We start from the raw sequence: 9,248 nt of genomic DNA, 5'->3' as shown, positions 1-9,248 counted from the left end.
GGATAGAAATTACCAAGGCTATCTCTGATATGAGTAAAAAAATACATAAGGCTTGATGAGAAAGACAGTAAGTGAAGTAAGGGAATTTAATCTGTCAAGACCCCCTCACATGCTAATTAATAGTCTGTATGCGTCTAAGGAAAAGATTCAAAATACTTCAGATGTGATGAGGGAAAGCTGCTTTGAGAATTTAACTTTGCTGCAAATATGTTACATTTTTTTTCTTTTAATTTTTTCGCGTGTACACCTCTTGTAAATATTTCTCTCTATATAGTCTTTTCTGGTATGTTGCAAATGCATTTCTTTGCAGATGTGAATTTACTGATTTGAATCTCAGGGTGACTGCATAGTGGCAAAACATTTCCTTATCCCAGGGTATGGTGAAGCTATAAACTAGGTTACTGAAGGCCTCGGTGTTAACAAACACCTTCTATCCTAAAAGAGGCTGTGTGGGTTGACTTGTGGGCTGGTGTCCTCAGCTCACTCAGGGATCAGAGAGAATCCCTGAATCCTAACATTCCTCTGGAATTTTCATGATTTTGTTGTGCAGAAACATTATGATTTTGTAAATAGGAATGTTTCTGATCCTTGAGCTTTGTAGTAGCCAAATTGAAGAAAGTAAAAGATATTTAACTGGAGATACTCAAATATGTACATTGGCTTAACTTCTTGGTAGCAGTTTAGCACTGGTGGACAGGAACTAATAAAAACTGTCACTGCATATATCTCTGTTTCATAAAGAATGTTTAAAGTTTACACCAAGGCTAGACAGGACACAGAAGTTTTTCTTTCCCATTATGCATCTCATTCTGCTATTGCCATCTAGTGAAGGAACTCTAAAAGTTTCAAAGCAGTAGGTCTGGGAAACCGTGATATTACTTACTTTACAGGTTTCTGAGGAGACTTTTTTTGTGTGGTGGCAGATAAGGTCACATCCATGATGCACCACTGTTGTCCATACTTCATAGAACTCTCAGTACCTGTAAATCATGCCCTGGGTTTGAACAGGATTGCAACCTGTAAAAACAATTCATAAACACCAGGTGGGGAATGTGACAAAGAAAAAGAGGGAAGACAGAGACACACACCATTATTAAAATGGACAGCTATAATAACGTAATATAATAACAGCTCCTAGGGCTGTGACATGTAGGCAGCATCTGGCAAAAGTGGCACAGGCCAGAAACTAAACCCCAAAAATGATGGACACATCAAGGAGGAAGAAGACAGGAGGCAAAAAGCATCTCAGATGTACGGACTGGGAGATGAGGGAATGAGGCCATGGTGGTTAACAACTAGATGCAGACATAGGTTAAGTTCTTCAGCTTGTCACAGGCCTCTTGGGTGACCTTGGGAAAACAATTTAATTTCTTATACCTCATTTCCACACTCCTTTTCTGTCTTGCTTACTTAAATTTCAGGCATTTAGGGTTGGGTCTATGTACTTATAGAATTGAGGAGCTTATGAATTTATTGGAACTTATTGATGTGATATGAATAATGTATTACAATGATGCACTGTCCTAATGACAGTTTACAGAGGTTCCCTTCTTTCTGCAGGGAAGGTTAAATAACCTCTGTGGCAGCAATAACTCAATTCAATTGTGGTACTTTGCCTAAAGCTGCTCACTTAGTTTGTGACAGGCGTGCAGTGTCTACCTAGCTTGTAGGGTCAGCCTAGTACTTCCCAAATTAACTGAGCTGTCAGGTGTGAAGGAGTAAATAACTTATTGAAAGCTTGTGTGTTTAAATGCAAGTCATAGTCATGAGATCCTTCTTGGGGCGAAACAGAGGACTGATAAATTTCTGCCATAGGAGAAGTTTTTTCTTTGGCTATGACTCCCATCAGAATTCAATGCCTCTTGGGGTTCTCTAGGGGGCAGTTGGTGTTTAATGTCCATCCATTTTCTCCCTCCCAGCACAGTCAATGACTGTCTTCACAAGTCTTGGCATAAAAGTTTATTTTCTCTGACCCAAGTAGACAGTAAGAAAGGATCGGAGATGCTTTTGCTGATCCTTTGATGCAGGACAGCAGAGCAATGATGGGGACAGCAGAGCATAATGAAGGAGCATAACAGTGTGTACCTGACTGACAAACTGCTGGAATCACAGCTGAAGCAAAGCATTCATATTAAAAAATAAAAAATAGAAGGGAATGGCAGGGAAAGAGGAGGCTAAATAAGGCTTTTTTTCTTCAGTGGTACTTTGGGGCAGCATATGGGCCCTACCATGAGTGGACTGTATTAGCAACAAATTGAGTAGTTAATAAATGCAGAGAAAAGGGAGAAGGAGGGCTGTCTGGGTGCTGCTATGGTTGCTTTCTCTTGTATCTCTGTTTGATGAGAAGACCTGTGGCACTTCTGGGTGAAGGGGCACTGCAAGTTACTCCGTTTGTCATGGCCCTGCTGGTGGTCTGGGCAGCCCAGCAGCCCTGTGCTCAGGCTGTGCTCCATCTGGCAGCCTCTGAAGCTCCTTGGCTGGTGGAGCGCTGTGGCCACCACAGGTCCTGAGTGCTTGTCAATAGTCTCCTGCTGGTGGAAGGCAAAACAGCTGCCTGCTGCTGCCAGGCTGAAGTCCTCTACCTTCTCTGGGGAGGATTTTGATCTCTGTGTATGTGCTTGCCTTTTCCCATTTAAAACCAAACAAAACCCTGGAGTATGTTTGGGGTGGTGCACTGGTAGATCAGTGTTCACTCCTGCCCTGAGCTGGGCCCCTGTGTTTGAGAGTGAAGGTAGCCCATTCTGTAGCACTTTGGGCAGCGTGGCCCGGGGTCTATGACTGTCCATGCTGGGAGTGGGGTAAGGGTGACAGCCCTGCAGTCAGGGTATATGTCACTTGAAGCTCTGCAGCCCTCAGTCCCCTCTGCCCTGGAGTACCCTGTGAGCAGGTCTCCAGAGGAGGTGTTTGCTTGAGGAGCCAGCCCAGTGGCTCCTGTTGTCTTCCTCCTGGTGTGAGACACCTCCTTGCTGCAGGGATAAGGTGTGTCCATGGGCTCCTCCCTGGGAATCCTGCCCGCTTGGACTCCTGCTAGTGATTAGGAGCTGGCCCTGTCAGAGGGGTCTGTGTGTTGCAACCCCCTGTAAGGATGTGGGTGCCTCATGTCCTGGCCTTTCAGAGGGATGGGACAGAGCAATAAGAGGTGACATATACCTTCCCTGTGCTCAGAGTGTGGGTCCTGGGGCCTTTCTATCCTCCAGAAAGATGTGCCTGATGTGACCCTCCCATAAATGAGGTTCAGTTTCAAGTTCTGGAGTCTACACAAAGGGGTCTAAGACAGATGAGGGGAGACTGATGAGCTCTGAAACTCCAAGGTTGGATGGTGCCTTGGCTTGCCCTCAGCGAGCAGTCCTGGGCTGCCACACCTATGCCTTAATGTCCTGTAAGCAGGAGCAAAGCCTCTTCCTCTGTGGCTGGTCATCCCTGGGCCTGGATACTTGGAGTACCTGCCACAGCACTGTCAGAAGTTTGGTAGTTTTAAAACTGCTGGGCCCCTCCCGCCTATTGGGCAAGTAACTCTGTGACAGCTTCTGGTGACTACATGAAGTTTGAAAGAACAGACCACATAGATACTGACCTTGGAGAGATTTGCTAGTAGTTAATATTTGCTGTCTTTAAAAGGCATTTCTGGTTTCATTGAATTAGTTTGCCTGCAGTGTAACTTTTCCGTTCTTATTCAGCATATGCTTTTCACTGCTATCAAAGGACAGTTAGCAGGTGGGTATCTTTTTTAGGAGCTGAGAGTAAGAAAGTCTATTATTTTCCCTTTGAGAAAGAGAGGAACTGCAGTTATATTGTTTGAAGTGCAAAGTTTCCAGGAAAAATGAAAGGCCTGCAACCTCCAAAGATCGTTAGTAAAGTTTTTCTTTATTTCTGTGGGAATAGAAGAGTGTCTGGTGGTATTGTAAAGAAGCAGGTTGCTGAGTGAGTAAAGAGAAGCCCTGATAGTTATGCTCCTTTGTAATGGCAGATGAACTTTTCTAACCTTTGCTTGCCAAGTTCAGCTGAGGGAAACCTTCCTGACAGATTGCACAAGGCATAACATCTGAGGGTGCTCTGCAAACCTCTTCATTGTTCATTAAAATATGAGGTAGTAACTTTAATCTTAATGTCATACTCTGCCTATAGAAATGTAGTTATAGGATGTGCCTTTATAGTAGGCTGGCGTAAGTAACACAGTGCAAACTCATCCACAAAGTTCCATATGTGCATTGCTGGAGTGGAGCATTTAGGAAATGCAACTGCGAAGTTATAAAAATCTCCTATGCATAATTGCTTCAAACTACATCCTACTGATAGACTGGTCCTGGAGGAAGCTAATTAGCAAGTCTTTTGCCAATCTGCTCAGCTTAATTCTGTTTCTACATCTTTCTAGGTCAAGCTACTATTCCTGCTAATTGTCTTCTAAAAATGCTGGCATGCCATGAGTGCTCTACACCTTCACTTCAGGTATTGTTACATTTTATTGTTACAGTTAGAGATGCAGCTGCACTTACCTGCCTGGAAAAGTAGTGAGTTGCCTGAACTAATGTTGGGAAATACAAGGAATGATCTTTCTTGATTGGCTTACTAAAAAAACTCCAAAACAAACAGTATCCCAACTTCCCCCTGAACAGCATCAAACCCACTACACTGTTAGCAGTTCTGTGGCCTCACTTGCCTGAGCTTCTTAAACTGAAGGAGGTAGAGGTGTGTGCAACAGCAGAGTGTTCAGGAACTACAGGACATTCCTGAGTTCCTAGATGTAAAGGGTAAAAGTGCTACCTTAACAAGTTGGAAAGCAAAGCTCTTAGGGTGAGTGGACAGTGTAGTCTGTACACTCTACATATGCATTCTTTAGGATACCCAGGAAAAGAATCTGAAAGAGGTGTGACCAGTGAAGAGTAAATCCAAGGTATGATCTTGGTTTTGTGATGTATTCTGAAACAGTGCACACTGTCCCTTGGCTTTACTGATGCAGCAACATGTGGAGTGAAAACCAACTCTGTATTAGCTGCACAAGACAGTTTTTGTTAGGGAAGTCTTCCATGGATGTGATCTGCTGATTTCTGCTAGCTGAAAGGCATTAACACTGCCACTGCAGTGGATAGAGGCCAGAGACATTCACTGCATCCCACAGATGAACATCAGAGATGAGTCCCTGACTTGGGCTTAGCTGAATGCTTAGTTCATGGGACAAGTAACTTGGAATTTAGGAAAACTTGGGTTTGGAAGGGAATTGGCAGGACTGCAAGTACTTGCCTTTGCAGAGAGCACAACCTACGTCATCAACATGGATGGATGACAGACTGCAGGAAAGTGCTTTCCTGACATTTCCAGTAAGGCCGTGGGGACTAAGTACCTCAGTGAAGGAAATTTGTAATGTGGCAATGATGAAGACGTGCTTGCACAGGTTTTCATGTTGCAAAAATAATGAAGAGGGAAGCAAAGAGTAGAGCAAAAAATTATATAAATATCCTTTGGAAGGTAGTCAAATTGTCTTTTGGAGACAGGAGATTAAATGGCTGAAGAGACTGTTCATGCAGTGTTTAGCCAGGGTGAATACTCACACATACTACTTCCCACAGTTTCTATATGATGATATGTATTCTCTTTAGAAGCATATGAGAAACAATATTTCAGGAAGTGCTTGTGTCAAAAATAGATTAGTGTGTCCAGGAAATTCTAGGTGTGACACTTGAACTTGCAAGAAGGTGTGACTAGAAGTTTTGAAAAGCTCTGTGTGGCTTTTCCCTTCCTTTCATTACCAACATGAGAAACACATATAATGCTTCGCAAAAAGGGAGAGCATATGCGTATGTCCCCAGACATGGCTAAATTAGGTGTTGTAAGGAATACTAAACAAGGGAGGGGCTAGGTGATAACACTTTTCCTAACAAGCTCCTCCCTGAAGGCACAAGATAGAGCAACTGTGACTCTGCTGTTTCATTAGAATGTGCTTTGTAGGCTCTCGCTGCATTTGGACAAAATCTTGGCTTTTAGAAGCACTCTTAAAAAGCTTTAGTTCCAACATTTTCTATTTCTACCATTTGCCAAGAGGATTAATGAAATGGGTGTTCCTGTCATGAATAATCCTTAAGCTGGTTGTGTGCTGTGGGAACAGTAAAATACTTGGTGAATGTTCCAAAGTGCATTGGCTCTGCTCAGGTTGTGCCACTCACTTTAAGTGGGGAAGAGACTGGAAAGGTGTTGCAAGCTGCGACTAACAGGTCATCGAGATGTTTGCTACACAAGGATGGATCAAGGGCATGATAATTCTTCACGTACTTGTCTCAAAGCAACAGGTTACTTAAATCAGTCAGTGTTTGCTCTTCTGTGATTGCCATGGGAAAGCACACACACATCTGTAGAAATGACCCCCTGACAGGGAGGTTGGGCTTTCTGAGGTGTGTTGCTCAGTTGGAGGCCATGGGAGTAATTTGCATTCTACTGTGGTTAAGCACAAGCGGAAGCTTGTCAGGTAGTAATGAGTGCTTTCATGTGACTTATTAAAGTGTTAGCAACAATTATTTATTGCAAGTGATGGATTTGTAATCTAAAGAGGTCTCATGGTAATGGACATCTCATGACATTCTTTATTAATGGAAGTGATGAAAAAGCAGAACTAGTTTGAATTGCTTCTGTTTACTGTGGTCTCAGCAAGTGAGTAAACATATCTTTGTAGGACATTTCATTATCTGAACTAGGATAGAGAGTGGACACCGTTACCTATAAAATCATCGTTACTGGTTTGATGCTACTTGTAATTGTCTTCACTATAACTAGGGAATCAAGTGTTATCCATAGGCTGCACTTCAGGCACAAATTCTCATGGGATTTGTTCCAGAATAAACACGAGTGTCTTATTGATTATATCATTATCAGGACTAACAAACCTCAGTGTGTCTAACTTCTTACAGCCGTATTGAGAATAGATTTTGAGCCTAACTACAAAGACCAAGCTTGTATTAATTGTCCAATATAGAAACAGTAAAGCTTTATGTAGAACCTCTGAATGTTAAAATTAATCAAAATCTTAGATAGTATCTTACTAATTGCATAATCTTGTTGATTTTTATCAGTTAAACTGAATAAAAAGGAGAACTCCATCACTGGTAGCCATGGATATAAATCTTGAAGAAGCAGTAAGAATAGGTACACATCTCTTTCTGGCAGCACCAAATCTTCAGGTTCTTAATTGGCACAAATCAATAAAGATCACTTTGGGTTGGACATGTTCCCTGTTTAAAAGAAACAAACTTCAAGGGGCAGAATTGGTAAAGACTGGAGAAATAAAAGGTAAGATTTAACTGCAGTAGAGTTGGTGTAACTTTTGGTGAGGGCTCTGGTTACCTTAGATGAATTGGTAAAATGCTGACTAGGAAATAGTTACCAAGATTTAAAGAGAAACATTAGCAGCTTGATTAAGCACAAGATGCTGATTTTTACAAATGCTTTTGTTTTCACTTTATTCTAAGTTTTGGCTTTGAACTAGAGGCAGGTTAGCACTGGCCCATCAAACTGCAGGAGAAGTTTAATCAGCACCACTTTCCAACTATTATGCAAACAATTTGGCAAGATAAAATTACAAATAATCTTGTGCAATTGGTAGTCCCTGAACAAATCTGCATAGCTGCTCACTCCTTGGTGAAGGACACTGAGCTCTTGCAGTTCTTGATTGAATGGACTTCTATTAGTCCAAAATCAAACCTTCAAAAGAGGTGTAAGCACACCTGGAAGTGATCTTTACGCATGATGGGAGTGTTTGAACTGATGTGTGGACAGGATTTGTCTGTGCAGGACAGTTCTTCCTGGATGGCCATGTTTATTTCAGAAGAGTGAGTGTTCATTGTTTCTCAAAAGCATGTGGGGTAGGATGAGAGAGGGGACTTTCTTTTCCCTGAGTTTGTGCATGCCAGATGCTCCTCTGAGGAGGGCTCTGAAGTTGACAGCTGTGTTCTGCTCTAAAAATGCCAGAGCATGTAGACCTGCCAGCAGGTGGGAAGGTAGAGTTGTAAAGAAAAATACTAGATGACCTTGGGTAACACCTGGATGATGTAGTTATTGGGAAAGAGGAGGAATCTGCAGACAAAAGGAGAGTGAAGAGCTCCAAGTATGATCAGTGATTTCACCTGAGGTCTGTTGCTGGAACAGCTGAGAGAGTGGTCGAAATTTTTGCATCTGTAGACTTCTAAATGCTATATGTAGACCTGGAAAACTCTTCTTCACTGCCCACTCTGCCACAGATGTAGGTGGGAACCTTCTCAATTTTGCACTGTAGTATTGCATTTGCTACTTTCTAACAATTTAAGAAGGAACCTTGATTTTTCACGTTAGAATCTAGGGTAAATGAAAATCAATCCCATCATTATTGGGTGGAAAGATGCAATATCAATTTTAGCAAAATAATTTGAAACAATATTTTGAAATTATAGAATTAATTGGATGGTTTAGTCACTTAAAAGGGGCTTGGCCAAGACACTGTATAAATGGGATTGTGGATTTATTACTGTGTTACTGCTGATTCACTATGTGATCTAAGCATTGCTTTCAGTGTCTCAGCTTCTTCTGTGTGTAAAACTGCAAGTAACCACATTATAGGGTCTTATGCCAATGCTTATTTATGTTCATTAGATTATTTTAGCTTTTTGTAGCATAGTGATGTGAAGTGATTACACAGAAAAATAGTAGCGTGTGGCCCAGTACTTGTGGTGTGCAAAAATGGATTACTCTACCCATTAAGGCTTTTAAAGCATAGATCCAACCAAATCAATCTTTAACATTGAGTAAAGCAGACATAAGGGAATTCTGCTATTTCCTACAGGCTCTCCTCAAATCACTAATATGCACAGCAAAGATTTGAAATTTCAGATTTGAATTATGACTTTAGTAACTGGCTTTTGGAGCCTAATTGGAAAGATATAGGATACATAGGGTCAAGTTTATAATGCTCTTGGGGATGTGTACCCTACAAAAACCTACCTGAAAATAACAACTGGTGGTTTGAAGAAAAGTGTTTCTGTATGTGAAGTTGTAGGATTTTTTAGGAAGAAGTTCAGTTGACCAAACTGCCCTTTGCAAAGCTCTGATAAGATGGTTCCTCTGTGATGATACCATTCTACATCTCTGTTCAGGTACAGTTTTGAAGTCACTCCTGTAGTTGGCATATGTGAGTCAGCAGGATGGTGGGCGTAACAATATGAATAAACACTGTTGAAGAAACATACTGTAAATACTGTATGAAGAAACATTTTCATTCTTGATTATTAAGC

This window comes from Corapipo altera, unplaced genomic scaffold (genome assembly GCF_003945725.1).
Source record: "Corapipo altera isolate COAL_440 unplaced genomic scaffold, ASM394572v1 48, whole genome shotgun sequence".
Classification (NCBI taxonomy): Eukaryota; Metazoa; Chordata; class Aves; order Passeriformes; family Pipridae; genus Corapipo; species Corapipo altera.
This window is presented reverse-complemented; position numbering follows the sequence as displayed.